The sequence below is a fragment of the Vulpes vulpes genome, chromosome 4 (genome assembly GCF_048418805.1).
Source record: "Vulpes vulpes isolate BD-2025 chromosome 4, VulVul3, whole genome shotgun sequence".
NCBI lineage: Eukaryota > Metazoa > Chordata > Mammalia > Carnivora > Canidae > Vulpes > Vulpes vulpes.
In genome coordinates, this window is record NC_132783.1 from 128,863,157 (window position 1) to 128,882,097 (window position 18,941).

The 18,941-nt window shown below is 42.8% G+C and overlaps 1 long non-coding RNA gene across 1 annotated transcript in view; it reads left to right on the forward strand.

The window, feature by feature from the left end:
• The window catches only part of LOC140598688 (uncharacterized), a 65,533-nt gene extending 59,515 nt beyond the window's left edge, over positions 1-6,018 (forward strand). The window contains exon 3 of the long non-coding RNA XR_012001281.1: positions 5,814-6,018. This is a non-coding gene — a long non-coding RNA (uncharacterized lncRNA). The remainder of the gene's footprint in view (positions 1-5,813) is intronic.
• Positions 6,019-18,941: the final 12,923 nt, after the last annotated feature.

An 18,941-nucleotide genomic window follows, 5' to 3' on the forward strand; every position in this document is an offset into this window, starting at 1 on the left:
TCTTTGCTTCAAAACACTGAGTGTTTAAAAATATATAGATTTATGAGGTCTTTTCATATACTGCCTTCTTAAAAGTTAAAGACAGGAGATGTGTTAGGACAAAATATCCCCCTTACTCCCTAGATTATTTTCTGACATCTACAATTCATCAGAATACAATGCTAAATGGCAAGGGAGAGCCAAGAGCTGCAAATAATAGAAGTTATCAGTCAACGGAATAACAGCTGGGAGGACAGATTTTTGCTCTTCTCTTTGTCTTCCTTTCTTGAACCCAAGGCAAGATCATTCCAAGTCACTATATAAAAAAAAATAAGGACCAAGATTATGGCAGTCTGGGAAGGCCTTATTTTGGACTTTAGCCACTTGCCCTTGGATCAGTCTGTTAATCCGTTAATCCAGACTAGTCCTAAAGATTTTGTCAGTACTTTTGGCAACTTCAGGACTTTATTGCATAGTTCAGTGCATATCGGCCCACTTAATGTAGGGTGATGCAAGACAGAGATCCTACAGTTGCTTTACAGTCATCCAAACGTTTAGGCTAGATCTCTGGTGAATATGGACCACAATTCACCACATTCTCAGAGCTCCTATCTCAACTGGCCCGTAGGCCAGGCAAGCTTCAACTTTAGTCTCATCATCCGACCAAAATGTAGTCCTAAGCTGAAGGCAAATGTGAGTCCTTCATCACCATTGAGCTAACAACACAGCCAATGGAGAGAGAAAGGAAAGAATTTGCACTCTGAGAGAAGGAGAGAGAGACCCTGTTCAAAGTCTAGTTCTGCTTCCTCTTAGGTGTGTGATCCTGAGGTCACTCTGAGCAGAAAGCCTACCTGCCCTGAAAATACATGCGACAATGCAGGTGACAATAGTAGGTATGCTCATCTACTGTAACTGCTGTTGAGATCATTGTGTAAAACAGGCTTTACTTGGTTTTATAGTACATGCAAATAAGCTTCCAACGATTATGTATTTTCTAAACTAGTTCCCATTTTTCCCCCCTCACTGAACTTCCACCTCTCTCTACCCTTTTCCATCCTGTGCTCATTATTACCAGTTAGAGTTCTCACCAACAATTTTCTAGCATGTGCTTCCTCCCGTGGATTACAACTACAAATTAAGGCCTACCTGAGGTGACCTCTCTGTGTCTGCCTCATCTTCTCATGGTTGCTTCCAAACAGCTATAAACTAGACCCTCAGTACAAGCAGCCTCTCTAAAAAGGAGCAAGTAGTGGCTGAGCTGTAGATTTTTCCAAGAATGCCGGGGGAGGGGTAAAATAGTGGAAGACATTGAACTGGCAGTGAGGAGACCTGGTCCTAGTCCGAAATCTACCACTTGGCTGTTGTATGATTCTGAACCCATTCCCCTCAGTTGATTCATTGGTGCAGTGAAGCTAACGATGCCCACCTTGCTTAGCTCACGGGGTCTCTTCCGCAGGAGCTGTTATAAGGAACCAGTATGGTAGTGTTGCCTCAGATGTGGTAGGCATAGCAACTTGTGCCATGTGCATGATGGTTTCTGACGATGCGCAGCTGAAGTTTTTATTACTTTTTTTATTTAAAGCTTTGTCTTTGTTTGTAGGTGTATTAGAAACATTAGGGGTATAACTTGCACACCACACTCGATTTCATAGATAAAATTATTCAAGAAGAGGCTGAAGTGAAAAACAAGAGACAATAATGAGTATATATGTGCGCGTGTGTGGAGAGGCGGGGGTGGGGTGGGTGGGTGCGTGCTATGTGTAATTATGACAAGAAAGGAAGGTGGTGTCCTCATAAAATATCGGAGTAGGCAAAAACGGAATAAATAGAACAGAGAAGACTTCAGGGAGCTTAACAAATGCGTCATTATTACTCCTCATCTACACAAGCCACTGAATGGCTGCTGATGCCTTCCATGTACCAGGCACTTTTCTGGGTTCTGAGGATATAACAGTACACAAGGTAGACAAAATCCCTCCCTCTAGGAGCCTACATTCAGGTGGAGAAGCATGTCTAAACCCACAATGTGGTTGTGCAGATCTGACCTAATGATGTACAAAGAAAGCATTTGACCACTGCAAGCAACTCTATCAATGTCTCGTATTGTTGTAGTGAGATGCCAGAGGAATTGATTTGAGAATATCTAAAAAATGTCTGGCAGAACCAGAAAAATGCTCTAGTGTGGACAAATGTAAATTGTTTTTGTTTCTGTTGGGTTTTCCTCTGGGTAAAATTCCTGGAAAAAGTTTCCTAAAACTTTTGCACAGTGAAAGGACTTATCTTCAATGTCTGCATTTGGCAATATGCGCTCTCTAGAGGTAATGGGAAATGTGAATCTAATGAGTATCATACTAAAATCGTGTATTTTAGTCCGCAAATAGTCAACCCAGCTTGAATTAATCTAACCGTAAAATTACTTTTCTGAATCAAATGCTCTTCTGAAATCCAAATATGTAAAAATCTAATTTGTTTTCCTTCATCCCCTAATTTTAGAGTTCTGTCCAAAAGCATTAGCAAATTTCCCTGGACTCATTTCTCTCTTTTTAAATCCCTAGAGTAACATATTTCTTAACTGGGATTGGTTGTATTAAGTCTGCATTTATTGGATCCTCCTATCAGTTCATGAGCTGGCTACTTGACAACCTTTAAAGGGTCAGCAACTCTTATATGGGAAATTACTGCCTCGGTGAATTTACTAAATAATATCCTAGAAGCTTGAAAGAGTTAACGTAAGCTTCTAAAGCAGCATAATTTCTCAACAAGGACTAGTTTATGCGCTCTGAGAGACTGTGTTGAAAAATGAATAGTAATGAATCCATGACAAAAAAACTGCCCGGCAAAGACTGAGACCAGAGTATGATATATGGAGAGACCGTAGCAATGCCCAGGCCAAAATGTAAGAGGAAAGATGTATTAACCAGGCCTGCAAAGGAGACAAGTCCATATAACTGTAGCTCTCAGCCCCTCTGTAAATGAATAATGGAAGACAGGGTTCATGACTCCCGCAATGTATCACATGTTTGCCTCTGCAGCTCTGTGTTTAGTGTTGTTACTTCGGAGGAGGGTCTCACCGTTTTGCTAAAAAAGCTAATAGGCAGAGCAGGTCAATTGTGCTTGCGTTTATGGGCTTAGTTTTAAAAGAAGAAAAGAAAAAAGGAGTTTAAGGCTTTCTATTTTGATTAAGTAGGAAGCAGATGAAACTATTTGCTAATCCTGGCTACCTGGTGTGAAATGCCAGGCTCCTGAATTTGAAACACGAGGTAGGAATATAAAGGGATTCTTAAAATCTCCTAGAACTTGGAACCCAAAGGAATGTTGTCTCTTTTCAGCACATTCTCATTGGGAGGTCACATACTCATTCTGATTGTGTTGTTTCCTTCTAAACATTTGGAACTCCTCTTGTGGAATTGTCTTCAGAGCCTGCAAAGCATTTTTCTGAGAGTCCCGCTCTGTGCCAAGTCCTCATCCTTGGGGTGGGGTGGGGGATGGGAGCCAGTGCAAGGGAGTGGATTTAATGATTTCTGGAAAGAGCAGAAAGTCATCCAGAGGCCAATCTGGTAAATGGCGTTGAGAATAACCATTTGGGGTTAAAAAAAAAAAAAAATGCTGTCTATAAAGTGCAGAGCCTGGCTCTGTCATTTGGCCTGTGTACTGACTCTGATGGCAGTCCTCAAAGCGGCTCTGGCCAGTGACTGGCACTCTTTGAATAAATGTATAGGGTCTCCCGGTAGTGGCTACTTTTGCAAGAGCACTTCACTCGTTTTCTTATGTAAAATGAAGAGTGCTTGTTTCACAAACTAGCATGGTCAAGTGTAGACAAGAGCCATCATTTACTAAGGATCTGGAGTCAAGATAAAGACTCAGGTAAACATACTTTCTCCATAACACTGAAGAAAGAAAAGAATTTGCTGTGAACGATGCTGGCTCTTCCTCCCCCTCAGTTAGGATTCAGCCCCCGGCCTATGTGTTTACCATATGTGTCCTAATAGAAGGCAAAGTCAAAATATGAGACCCTCTTCCATTTTTCAAGCAAGCCTTTCCTCTCTCTTTCCCCCAAATTTTAAAGATAGAGCAAAAAAGAGCAACCATCTACTTATAAATACTTTATTTAGTTACCTATGCTTTAAAAATCATTTTATATACTTCGAAATTTGATATACTACTACCATTTTGTATGTATGTTCTATTTCATATAAAGAAATATTTCTACAGTTTTGTTTTTTCCACTGTCAGCTCCAGTGTAGCAGTAGGAAAGTTGTTCTCTCTCGTTCATCCTGCCGTTGCATATTCTCAACGTCGACTGTGCAACCACTTACTGTAATACTGTAAAAAGTGATATTTAAAAGGCTGGTTCACATTATCACTCACTTTTGCAAATATGAGGCCATTCACCTAAGTGAAAGAATAATTAAATATGTATTAAAGTTCACCGATTTCACTTATAAACATCCGAATCTTGCATAGTTCGAGGGTGTTTCGGGATAATGTATCTTCCCTGAAAAGAACTGTGTTATTCAAAATAAAATAAGGATAAAACACCCTATATAGGAGACTCTGAATACAGAATGATTCCTTTGGGGCGTCTGGGTGGCTCACTTGGTGAAGCGGCAGGCTTTTGTTTTCAGATCAGGACATGATCTCGGAGGTCCTGGGATGGAGCCCCCCACATCAGGGATCCCTGCTCAGCAGGGAGTCTGCTTGAGGAGTCATTTTTTTCTCCTTCGGCCCCTCCTCCAGCATGCTCTTGCCTGCCTGTGTGAGCGCTCTCTCTCTCAAATAAATAAATAAACCTTAAGAAAAAAATACTAAAATGATTCATTCTTTTCCCAAGGAGTGATTTTGGGGACAACCCTGCCTGGCATTTGAGTGTACACAGACATAATGATTCGTTCTCTCAGAGATTACCCATCTCTCTGAGTTGTCATTTCTTTCTTTCTTTCTTTTTCTTTTTTTTAAGATTCTATTTATTCATTCATCAGAGACAGAGACAGAGAGAGAGAGGCAGAGACACAGGCAGAGGGAGAAGCAGGCTCCATGCAGGGAGCCTGATACAGGACTTGATCCCAGGATCCCGGGATCACAACCTGAGCCAAAGGCAGAGGCTCAAACACTGAGCCCCCAGGAGCCCCCTGAGTTGTCATTTCTATTGAAAGGGTAGAAATGGATTACCAGCAGAAGTCAGAGCTCCCAGGAGGCAATTTGATAGAAAGGCAGTGTAACAGCAAACAGAAGCTGTCTGCGTTCCTTTTGGCGTACAGTGGGGGTACAGTTGGGGGAAAGACAGTGCAGCTGTTTGCCCCTAGAGATGGGAACACATGCCCTGGGTTACAAAGCAGATACCAGAAACCTCTCCATTTTGGGCACTTGAAAAAAAAAAATACCAGAAAATAGCTGAAGGAGAGAGGGAGGAGAAAGTAAACCAGAAGAACAAGGATCTGTGTAGTGAAGTAATAATGCTGCTCATACCAAGGCATCCTGGAGATCCTGGCTTTGGGCTCTCGTGCCTCGGGTTCTTATCAACTGTCCTGTTTTGATGCAAACCCCCATATAAACTCCTCCTGTATTTGACATCTCGGCTGAAGCTGATGCCCTGATCCTGGCTGGGTCCTCAGATTATGTGTAGCCTTGGTGGCCGTTCTCATGTGCTCAGAACAGGTGACGGTGTTGAGGCCTTCACAGGGGCAGCAGCAGTCCCTCAAAATGACAGGCTTCCCACCGATGACAACAGCTTGCTAGCCTTCCCATCTGATTTGGGGGACAAAGGAATTAGGGCATTCTTCTGGAGGATGGGTAGAGCCCTGGGCTTAAATTTCTCTTCCTCTTCTCCTTTGCAGGGTCTCAAAACGATGGCCCGCCAGGTGCACCGCACAGCTTGCTGATGGCTGAGTCGGGCCTAGCCCGTAAGAATCTGCGTCGCGACTTCCTCTCACTAACCCCACAGGCACTTCTGCTCCTAATTTTGGACAATCGCTGCCATGATCTGGAAACTGTGTTATATCCTGTAAAAGAGCTGATGTGGATAAACAGTCTTCTCCGTTTTCTGTACGTGTTGTTCCATCCGCAATGTCCCCATGGCCAGAAATATTGACAAACCATATGGATTTAATCATGTCATGAAAACAAATTCCCCGCAGTCCCAGAAAAACGCATTTGTATACACCTTCCCCAGGAGGCCCGAGGACGGGGTGAGGGGCAGTGGGCAAAACTGGACGCAGAATGAGCTCTGGAGCTGGCGTCTCATTTCTGTTCTCCCCTTCTCTCTGGACTATGGGCAAGTCACATCCTTCTGGTCACCTGGTCCCAAGGTTATGAGACCAGCGTTGACTCCTTCACCTCTCAGGTTTTGTCAAGGTCTAACCATCCATATTCCTAAATATGGGTGCCAGGTACAGAGCTTACCTGCATGCAGACACCTACCCAGAAGGTGCATGACTCAGCTCTTTTAGTCCACAGCCCACCCCCCCACCCCCCCTACCCCCCCCCACCCCCCACCCCCCGCCCTTACCCCTCTGACCTAGGGACTGCCCTGAGGGAGACACCTTTTCTTCGACTGGGCCCCAGCTAATGGGTTCATTGTTTTCTGAAGAAGTGCGACAGACAATTCTGAGCACCAAGGAACATCAGCCAGAAGGATTTTTCGACACACATTTTGGCTCTTTTCCTGTCTTTGCTTTGCCTTTCGTAGGCATCTGGTGGGCAGAACCAAGTTAGTAAAACTCTTCTCTTCGGGACCCATTGTCAACATCAGTCCATGAAAGACCCCTCTTAGTATTTTTAGGTCTCCCCCTTCCTCGGCAGTAGCACTTCCTTCCTTTCCCGTGTGCCCCTTGTACTGTCCTGTGCCCCTATCTTTCCAGTCCATCTTCCCTATGTATATTTAGACACGTATACCCTTGAAAGATGATGCATCAGCGTTTTTGACTCACATCACTGCTATCTAGATTTGAATCTCATCTTTTTGTTGTTCTTTTTTTACTCAACACTTTGAGATTCATCTGTGTTGCTTTGTGAAAATCTCGTTCTCTATGTCTGATGCTTACATAGGATCCCGCCATATCATATCACACATTTTCTTTATCGATTGCCCTTTCAATGGACATTGAGGGTGGCTGAGTCCTTGCTACCACAAACTGTCTAGCATGAGCATCCTTAATATGTCTTTGTACACACTTAAGTGAGAATTTGTTTGCATTATATACACAGGGGTAGTAGGATTTATGGGTTGTTGTGTATATGCATCTTGGTTTCACTGAGCATTGCTGGTTGCTTTCTAGAAAGGCTGCATTGCTATGTACTCCTCCAGTGGCGTATGAGAATTACTGTTTTTCCAGCACTTGTTATTCTCTGGCTTTCTAATGTTTTGCCAACCTCTATGTATTAAGTGGTATATCACTTTAGTTTTAATTTACATTAGTTGGATAACTAATGAGGTAGTACATTCTTCATATAATTATTAGCCATTTGGGTTTTCCTCTTGTGATTTGTGTACCTTTATCTTTGCCCATTTTTTTCCTTTATTGTGTTTCCTGACTTTGCTGGTTTTTATGATTATGACTTTCTAAATTGTCTTATTTTCTCATAGGGTGGATCATGCTCCCCATTTTCTCTGCTTTGAGCTTCATTTTTAATATTGACTTAACCGAATTATAAGAGTTTCTTTCCACATCTTGACATTTATTTGTTGGTTTTAGCTGGTGGTATTCTCAGTCTGCCACTTGTGTTAGCTTTATCAATGTTTTCTTAATTTGCTTCAATATCTCCTAGTCCCTGATTTATCTTCTTTTTAGCTTTGCCTTAACTCTTTGAGAATTCTTATTTTTCCACATAAATTCTATAATCCATTTTTTATATTTAAAAAATTCTAGGGGATCCCTGGGTGGCTCTGGTTGAGCACCTGCCTTCGGCCCAAGGCGTAATCCTGGAGTCCTGGGATTGAGTCCTATATTGGGCTCCCTGCATGGAGCCTGCTTCTCTCTCTGCCTGTGTCTCTGCCTCTCTTTCCCTCTGTGTCTCTCATGAATAAATAAAAAAATCTTAAAAAAAAAACTCTGGAATTAAAAAAAAAAGATTATTTATTCATGAAAGATACACAGAGAGAGACAGAAGCAGAGGGAGAAGCAGGCTCTTCTCAGGGAGCCCGATGTAGGAGGACTCGATCCCAGGACCCCAGGGTCATGCCCTGAGCCAAAGGCAGAGGCTCAACTGCTGAGCCATCCAGGTGTCCCAATTTCTGGAATTTTTATTGTATTGTGTTGAATTTAAAGATTGACCAAGGAAGAATTAACTCTATATAATGTTAAAACAATCTGTTAATATATATGGTATTTAATGTTCCATTTTTAGATTTTCTGACATGTACGACTTTAATAGCTTAAATTTTATTCTCTATAAAGCTCTTGTGTTTTCTTCAGTTGATTTCTATATCCTTTATAGTTTTTGTTGCAACTATGATTGGTATTTTTTTCCATTGATCATTGTTTGTTTATAAGAACACTATTAAGTTTTTTTTTGTGTGTGTGTGTATACACAGATGAAATAAATGTGCTGAGCTCCCTTTTAATTATAATTGTTTACTGCTTTTCTTAGGTTTTCCATGCATTCTATCATGGTATTGTAACTGCAAATAGTAACAATTTAGTCTTCTTCCTTCCTGGTCTTAATGCATTGACCAGGACTTCCTGAACTCTGTTTAAGTGTGGCAGTGACACCAAGGCATTCATGTCTTGTTCCTAACTTAAAAGGAAATTGCATCTAAAATTTTTAAATTAAATTTGTTGATTGCAGTACATCATTAGTAGAAAGCCTTTATCAGGTTAAATAAGTTCTCCTCTATTCTTAGTTTTCTAAGAGTTTATTTTAAAAACTTAGATGTTGAATTTTATGCAATGCTTTTCCTTTTTTTTTTTTTCAAGGTTTTATCCTTTAAGTAATCTCTATACCCAATGTGGGGCTTGAACTTAAAACCCTGAGATCAAGAGTTGAATGCTCTAAAGACTGAGCCAACCAGGTGCCCCTATTCGGTGCTTTTTCTGCATTTGTTGAGATGCTCGTGTGATTTTTCTCCTTTACTCTGTCACCATGATCAATTATTTTAATAGTTTTATATTTTCTCCTCCTAAACCATTTTTCTTCAATGGGCCTTATTTGACCATGCCTTATGCCTTAAATGAATTATTGAATTCTGATAGCTGATATATTTTTAAAAAGATTTTATTTATTTGAGAGAGAGAGCAAGAGAGAGAGAGCACAAGTGAGGGGAGGCCGAGGGAGAAGCAGGCTCCCCACTGAGCAGGGAGCCAACATGGGGCTTGATCCCAGGAATCCTGGTATCATGACCTGAGCCAAAGGCACTTACCTGAGCCACTCAGGCTCCTCCTTATAGTTGATATTTTAATTTAGATTTTCACATTTGTGTTCGTAAGAGAAACTGATCTAGACACAATCTGTCTTCTTGAATTGGATTTGATATCAAGACTACATAAGCCTCACAAAATGAGTTAGACCCTTTCTTTCTCTTTTAGTCTATTCCCCCCCCCCCCCTTTTAGTCTTCTTTATGCAACAGCTTATTTAAGACAAGGAGATTCACTGTAATACAGCCCTTCTCCCAGTTCTCTCCACATGATTAAATGACAACCAGTTATCAGAACACAAGCCCTGACTGCTCTCTCTCTTTCACACCCATATTCAATTTCTGAGCAAATCACACTGGCTGTGCCTTCGCAGTCCATTGCAAATCCAGCCATGTCTCCCCTCTACCATTTCCAACTCTTGTCTGTGTGAGATAATGATCATGTCTGGATGATGCACAATGTTGTATTTGGTATTCTTGTTTTTGTTTTCACCTCTTCACAGTTCATTTCAAGAGTAGCTAGCATTCGTTTAAAGCATAAGTCAGGTTATATGACCCTGTTAGAATTGTCTCCTATTCACCCCATTGGTGAGGGAGGAATTCCCACCTTGGGTTTATGGCCATGGCTAATGGTCAGACACAGGACACCCAACACTGAACAGATGAGATTGACAAGAGTTTATTAGTCACAGTCTGGGGGAGGAGTACACTGCACGCCATGCATGACCACATGGGGGTTGCACTCAGAAACAGAGTGAACAGCCAGGGGTGGTGGGAGGCAGGCTTTGTAGTATCAAGGTTGTGGTATTCCCTGATTTCCCAGGAGGATGTAATTGGTTGAATAATTTAAGGATCAGAGTGCCTGGGTGGCTCAGTCTGTTAAGCATCTGCATTTAGCCCAGGTCAGGATCCTGGGATCGAGTCCTGCATCAAGCCCTGCATCGAGCCCTGACTAGCAGAGAGCCTGCTTCTCCCTCTTTCTCTCTGCCTGCCACTCTGCTAACTTGTGCTCTTTCTCTCTGTCAAATAAGTAAAAATCTTAAAAAATAATAATAATTTAAGGATCAACAGAGTCTTCACCTTGTCCATTTGATAAGTTGGTTGTTTGGCTAGGGGATCTCTTCTGTAGGAGCAGAATGGGGAGGAGAACTTTTAGGTAGGCCATTTGCGGCCTTCCTACAATCCCCCAGATGTCAACGAAAGACATAATATTGGGCCTTATTTTTAGGCCTTACACCACACGCTTCCTTGTGAAAACTTTACAGTGGCAACTACATTACCCTTCATGGTCTGACAAGTGGCACCTCTCTGGCTTTATTTCCTACACCCTCTGTTCCTGCATAGACTCTATTCCAGCCATACTCACCTGCTTATTCATACTTAAACTCATCAAATGTGTTTTTACCTCAGGCCCCAGGCTCTTGCTCTGTGCTCTACTTGAAGCCTCTTTCCCCAAATGCGTCTATGACTTCTTTTCTCACTTTCTTTGGGTCTCTACTCACTTTCTCAGTGTAGAATCAAAAGCAGTTTTGCATCCTTTCAAACTTTATATAAATGGTATCCTACTATATATTGCTTTTCTTCTTCTTTATTATATTTTTGAAATTCATCCAGGTTGCTACATTTATGTATGTATCATCCATTTTATCTGCTCTGTTTATTCCATCTCATAAATGCAGCAACCTTTATTCATCTCATCTCCGGTGGAAGGGTGTTTAAGTTGCTTCCAGCTTGTTTCCATTACGCACCTGCTTCAGTGAAGAGTCTTGCCAGGTCTCCTTGTGAACACGTAGGAGATTTTTCTTTAGGGTATATGTGAAGATGCACCAGTGTCGATCAAAGGGTACCAGGAGTTTGCTGGGAGTTAGCCTCAGAAGGGGGGCTGGGAGAGTCACATGTAGTCTTCCTCTGGTTGAATAGCATGGAAATCACTGGAAGAGCTGAGAGACCCTGAGACCTAAAAAAGACACTGGCTGCAGTAAGTGCTGACAGCTGTCTCCATGGTTCACAGAGGAGCCTCTGCTGTCTGTGAGGAGTCAGTGCTCTTGGACACCATCACTGAGGGCCACCCAATGGGAAGCATCTGTTACCACTGACAGAACTGTGGCGGGATGCTCCCCCTGGCAGGAGCAGCTGCTATGACAGATTGTTCGGCTGGGGGGGGTCTTAATGCCTAGGGATATTGGACTTTCTCCCTCGGCCTCAGTGAGTCACTCTTTACCTACAGGGAAGAAAAGAGAGAATTGGTTTTTGTCAATAATTCTTACTAAATTGGGAGAAAAACAATTCCCTGGGAGAATCCTTGGTAAGAATCAGACCCCTAGAAACTATGGGAAGAAACTCAAAACATCTTCTGAGCTCTGGAATGGAAGCCCAGCTTCCAGCTTTCTGATGGAGGGTGTGGCCCAGGGTAAAATGGCTTTATTGGCACGTACGTCTGTTTACTTCCTCTCTCCTCTAGTCCTTAGATTTTGTATTCTCTCCCTTCTTCTCCCTCTTTCTCTCTTTCTCTTTCTCACTTTCTTGGTCCCTTGCATATGTGTAAGATTTGCTGGTAGTTGTTTCAAGACCCGGCTTTGCCTCTGTGGTGTTCATCTTTTGACACTAGAAGAAAACAAAGGAAATGTTTAGTACTTTCAGGAACAATTAAGGTTTCTGAAGAAATCTATGCATACTGAGCCAGCCCCTACCCTGGAACTTTGGCTTGACCGTATGAGACTCTTCTTGGTATGACTCTATTGAGTACATCATAGAAGTGATGCTTCCCCTTCAGAATGTTATCATGGAGAACTCTGGATCCCAAGACCCTCACAGAGATCCAGGAAGATGACTCTAATGGCCTATTTTTGATCCCAGAAACAGAGATTAGCTGAGCATTTCTCATATGCAACACCATGATGCATGGTCACCAAGTTCCCTCAGAAACAAGAGCCAAAAAGGCAAGATGGAGGGAAGGATAAAACATTCAATTGAAAGTCAGAAGATGTGAGTTCTAGTTCTGACTCTGCTACTAGCTGGTTGGTGACCTTGGGCCAATTACTTAATCCTCTGGGCTTAGTTACCTCATTTAAAACATGTGGGTTTGGAAGTAGATAGTCTATGATTTTTATCAAATTTTATTGAGCACTCAAATTTTTAAAGCACCTGTTGAGATGATAAATCTACTTCCAAACAACTAGTAGATAAAATCTAAGGTACATTTTAGTTCTAAAATTTCTTGACACTGGAAGAAATTACTTTTTCCTATGTCCAAGTTCACTTGAGTTGTAATCATTTGAGATCCTGAGTGATTTTACAGATGTCGTATTACTAAAAAGTCACATGATTTCTCAGCTCAAACTCATGCCTGGGCAGATTGGAAGATCTCAACTGTTTCCTCATTGTGTAATTACCACATAGTTGTACCTTCTGGAGGACACAGTCTCCTCAGAGTTAGATCAGTTCTGTCTTACCATGATCACTCTATTTCTCAGCCCTTTTTCCAATGACTCAGGTGTTAAATGACCCAGGCCCACCAGACTGCACCTATGGGGGGGGGGGATACAATCTACTTCTAAGCTTAACAGTGAGAGGCATTGTTTCAATTAAATATTTCCCAATAATAAGGACTCAAGTCTATTTTTATGGCTTCTGAAGGGGCATTTTCCATCACATTGAAAGGAACACTCTTTTAAAGAAGTTGGCAAAGGCATGCATCTCTTACTAACCATTGTGAGAACAACTTGCTTCTTGAGTATGGCCACCATATTTTTGCCCAAAGCACCAAATTCTCATGTTACTTTCCAGTCCAAAAACTGCTATCAGCCCTATCACCTGTAGAATCCAAGCTTGTTTGTTTGTTTGTTTGTTTGTTTTTAAGGAAAATCTCTATTCTCTGGCCCTATCTTACCTCTTTGTCATTATTTTCCATTGTTCCAGCTTGGTACTCCTATCTGCTCTATTCTCAAATAAGCATATTTCTACCCCCAGAGGATGGGGAGAGGACAAAACTTGATTGACTACCTCCTATGTGCTAAGAACTGTGCTGAATATTTTCACATTTGTTATTTGATTTTATAGCTGAAGAAATTAAGGCTCAGAGAGGTTGTATACATTGCCCAACTCAGAAATAGAAAAGCTGACGTTATTACCATTGCCTGTTGACTTTGAGCCCATAATCATTTACTTTAACACCTGCTTCTAGCACAGGCTTCCCACATACCAGCCTACTAATCAGTAGTAGGGTTGTTCTGGGAATTGTTCTTCCCAGTACCTGCTCCACTAGCCCTTCCAATCACTTGTGTAAATACCTAAATCCTTGAGTTCAATTTCTTTTGGCTTATATAACTAGAGTGACTTCTGAATCCTGACTGATACAACTTGTCAGTTGTATCTCCTTAGAGAAATCACTTCACTGCTCTGGGCCTTAGTTTCTCAGTTTGTAAAATAGGAATGATAATAACCTTTTGTCCCGTTGTGGTGAGTATTGGGAGGTATTACATGTAAAATGCCTAGTACGATATCTAAAAGGTTAAATGCATTATTCTCTATTTTTAAAAAGATTCTATTTATTTATTTATTTATTTATTTGAGAGAGAGATATATCACAGGTGGGGGTCAGAGCAGAGGGGGAGAGAGAGAGAGTCCTAAGCAGGCTCCATACTTAGCAGGGAGTTCTGACACAAGGCTCCTGTAAGAAGCTTAACTGACTGAACCACCCAAGTGCCCCACATTATTCTCTATTATCTAGAATCAGCAAAGCCAAACTTCTCCACTTTGGGACCCAGATGGAAAATGTCCAATGAAGCACCTTTCACTGTCCATCCCACCTAACTCCAGGATACTCAGCAAACACTCTGAAGGCAAAGGGACAAAGACTAATGAACTCTAAATCTGATTGCAATAATTCATTCAGTATCACACACAGCAAAGAATCAGAGTTTCTAATTAAATAAAGAATCATGAGTTTTGCTCCATAGCACATAGAGTTCTAAGTTCAGGAGGATATGAGAACATTACATTTTTTTTGTTCTTGCTAAAGAAATGTTCAGCCATGAACATTTAAAACCATGTCATTTTTCCTCAATTCCTTCTCTAGTAGGAGGGAAGGTGGGGTGATAAAAATCTCTGTTTTTCAAATACACACGGGTTAATGATAATAGTGCTATTTGGTCTTTTCAATTGATATGAGAGGCATGCAAGAGGCATTGTGAAATTTATAATCACATCACAAATTTTCATTCTCTAAATTTAATGGAGGTTGAAGATTTCTGGAACGTAAAAATTCTAAGTCATGTGGAGCGGCAGGCATTTAGAATGCAGAGATTCATATGCTGCAATGCTCTCCCTGCCTATTGATTGACTTAGCTTGTAGATAGTGCCTATGCAGAGAGATATGCTTGTGTGGGACAGAGCATCCCAAAAAGGCATCTCCCTCAAAGGTGACTGGTTTCTGTACATGACAGGGAATGAGTTGACATGGCCAGAAATCTTGACTGAAATTCAGATGTCTTTTAATCCACTCTTTGTAGTATAGTGTAGTACTTGGATCTCAATAGAAAACAGAGTATATTCAAGGCTATATTTGAAGAAAGTTAAAAAGGGAACTATTTGAAGAGGTGTGGACAAGGAGTCAGAAGGGACAGTGAGGCACCATAGGGCTGAAACAGTGAGTGGCATTGCCATCCCTATGCTTGAAGGGGAAAGGAGAGAAGGCGGAGTTACTGGGACTAGTAAGAGCTATAATGTGGAAGAGGAACCATCTGATAGGAGGAATCTGACCATCAGTAGATGGACAGGACCACAACAGCCCAGTAGAGGGGGGTCAAAAATACTTTGATCTCACTCTCTCTCACCCTCTGATCTTCTGCCAGTACGCCCCCGGCCGCCACCTCCCCAATGACTGAAGCCAACAGAAGCCCTTAATGATGGAATCCTTACAAGCCAACCTCTGTAGGTAGAGGGGAGTGTAAAGAAGGATAGAAATGGTTTGGAGGTGCCAATGGAAGAGAACTTTTCATGGCCAGCTGTGAGGCAGGGAAAAGTACAAAAACATTTTTTTCCTCATTTTTTTTTCTACGTTGTAATAGTTATATGATTAATTCACCCTTATTGATGAAAAAAGTACTATCATATCCTTGTCTCAGATCCTATTCAATATGGCAGTTGGAAGGGTAAGCTCAGTTCTCTCAAAGAGCTGAATTCTCTCAAATGGGAGGATGTTTCACTTTTAAGCCAAAGCAAGATCCCTAAGGGTTGATATATTCGATAGTCTTCTGTGTAAGTTGGATTTTTAAGGGGCCCAGTAAATGGCACTCATGTTCCTTGCTCAGTGTAGATATGGGAATTGGACAGATAAAGATTATTTAAGTCACCTTTAGTATTGTTAAGGCTGACACTAGAAGACAAAGTTTAGTAGGAAGGCCAAATGGGTTTCTAAAGACAGCTGCACAATATACTCACCCACTCATAGGCAAGGCAGGAAAGTTGCAGGTCTTGCCCACAGGAGCAGGGTCTTTCCTGCTAAACTCTTGAGCAGGTGAAAATACATGCTTTGTGCAAATGGGCAGACCCCAAATGAGGAGAAATGGGGGCTGAGGTGCCTTCCTTAGTTTCTTCTCCTCAATTCAGAGGGTATGTCTGTCCTCATCCCCCACTGGGATGAGTTCCAACAACATTTAAAACATATAAAAACAGACAAATCAGACTTAGCTGTGATTCATCCTCCCATTAGCCCCTTTCAGATAGTAGGAACCCATGGGTGATCTATGGGAGAAGGGGATACTGTTGTCTCCCAAGGAATGTATTGATGTCCATACCCAACTTCTGAGAACCCTTGTTGGAGCTGTTGACATTGATTCACCCAACTTCTTGGGGGACACCAGGTCTGTGTCTCCCTGCTGCCCCCAGAGCTTCTGTACCCCTGCACTGTGGGGGACAGAGGAAGAGGATTAGGCTCCATCCCTGCTCTGTCCTCCAGGTGGCAGGAGCACCATCTGGACTGTTCTATGCCTGGGGCAGCCTCAGGCCAAGCTAAAGATAACATTGTGTCCATGCACAGAAACACACTGTTCTTTGCTAGGTTCCCAGGAAACCAAATCACAGAGAAGGCCAACAGTGTTGTTGGACTGTGGATAGCTCACATTTGGGTTATGAAGAACAAATATGAGGCCCCAGGACTTCCTTCCAGCCAGGGCTCAAGAGCCCCCTCTTAGGTCCCCTCTGATCTTTTGCTAACCAGGTATTTTCAAGCCCTGTTTACTGAGTACAGAAGTTCTTGAGTATAACTGAAGTATCCAGTGTTGACAGCTGCTCTAGTGGCTATGGAGAAAGAATCAAGGAGTTGCAAAGAGCTTCCTGCCCTGGCCCCACTGACTCTCTCCTCCCATGCATCCTCCCTCCCCCATACGCCCATCCTAGGACAGTGGGGCAAAATGCAACATAGGCTACCTTCTCACCTGATGGATAGAAACCAGAGCTACCTATGCAATTGCCTACTTGATATTTCTTCCAAGATGTCTCAAAGGCACACCTCCATCCCGAGCCTCTTCCCTCTCTCTGTGAAGGCACCCCGGCACCCCTGCTCAGCCAGTCATGCAGGCCAGAAACCTAGGAGTCAGTCCTGCTATCTCAGCCTACATCTGAGTCACTGCAGACACATGTCACTGGTGTCCCCATTCATCTCCTGAGCCCCATTTCAGTTATCTACTTTAAAGTCTTTTAATTGCCTCCTTTTGCTCCTGGGACAGAATCAAAGACTCTAAAAGGGCTCACTAGACTTTAATCTTGCTCCTGCAGCATCTCCAGCCTCCTGTCCAGCTGCAGTGCCCTTGGCCTCTCTCTGTAGTCCAGGCTCCCAGGTGCAATTCCTCCTCCCATTGAAGGGCCAGTGCATGTGTGCTTTCTCTGCTTGTAACACTCTCTCTGCTGCTCTGTGCAAGTTTTTTTTTTTAAGATTTTTAATTTGTTTATTCATGAGAGACACACACACACAGAGAGAGAGAGAGAGAGAGAGAAGGAGAGAGAAGCAGAGACACAGGCAGAGAGAGAAGCAGGCTCCATGCAGGGAGCCCAATGTGGGACTTGATCCTGGGACTCCAGGATCACGCCCCGGGCCGAAGGCAGGCGCTCAACTGCTGAGCCACCCAGGCGTCCCATCTGTGCAAGTTTAAGGCTGATTCTTCAGATTTCACCTAGTAGGCAACTTTCTCAGGGGACTTTTTGCAACTTTCTGGAATAAACTGAATCTCCCCCATTACATCGTTTCTCAGCATGAATACACGTGGCCCCTTTAAAGCAGTTGCCATAGTCTCATTTTGACACTCATTTGTGGATTATTTTATTAATGCCTGTCTCCTCAACTAAAATGTATCCTCATGTGGGCAAGGACCACCTCTATTTATGGTGACAGTGAACTACATTCACAGTGCCCAGCATAAAGATTAGGAAGTTGTCAAAAGCTGTTTGTTGAATGAATTGCAAGGTTATCCAACATCCCCTGGAGCAGGGCATGGTCCATGTGTTGTTATTTCCATTCTGGGCTGTCCTCCAGCTCAGCCTGGCTCCTCAACTAATCCATCTTCTTCTGTGGAAGTCCTATCCTTCCACTTGGCTCTGTGTTGCCCATGGAGGGGGACACCACTAGGGTGGGCTCCTAAGAGGACTCCACTAAGACCCCACTGACTTGCCCACAGAGATTTCATTGACTGAACTACTTTAACTACTTTAAGAAATTTCCTGCCCCCAAGCTTCCAGGGCCACCATCCTTTTGGGGAATTTGATGGAGCTAACTAGGGCTTTCCTGGCTCTTTCTCTGCTTCAGGCAGAATGTAGACTGGGTCCTGTGATGAGAATCAGAAATGCTTGGCTTGCTCTCTCTCTCTCTCTCTCTAACTCTTCAACCAACTCTACTGCTAAGACATTTTTTTTGTGTCAGGTGAAACACAGACCAAAGCTTCTGCTTAGGAGCTGGCTGTGAGTAACCAAGGTCAGCATGACAGAGTGGTCCCTGTGGCAGCACACCAAGCCCATAGAACTGAGGGGACCTGCTCTGATGCACACTATTTTGTAGAAAGGTACCTATTGGGATCCCTGGGTGGCGCAGTGGTTTGGCGCCTGCCTTTGGCCCAGGGCGCGATCCTGGAGACCCGGGATCAAATCCCACATCAGGCTCCCGGTGCATGGAGCCTGCTTCTCCCTCTGCCTGTGTCTCTGCTTCTCTCTCTCTATGTCTATCATGAATAAATAAATAAAATCTTAAAAAAAAAAAGATTTAAAAAAAAAAAAGAAAGGTACCTATTTGTAAGCCTTTCAGAGTACATAGTCTCCCATAGCGTGTGCCTATCCATAGCATGTGTTTGTGTGCACGCGCACGTGTTTGTGTGTGTGTGTGTGTGTGTGTGTGTGTGTGTATAGGGGACCTGAGGAAGGGTGGCACCCGTCTTCCAGAGGCAGCCTTTTTCACCTCTTCAGCTGTCTGAGGTCTTTGTAAGAGATCCTGGGCTAGTTAGGGACCATCTTCCCTGGGGCAACCGTGAGAATGTATCTTGCAGACCTCCATCTATAGGAAGCAAAACTGACCCTCCACTGCTGTGATCTAAGGCCCATCTCCTGTTTGCACTAAGGTCACTCTTT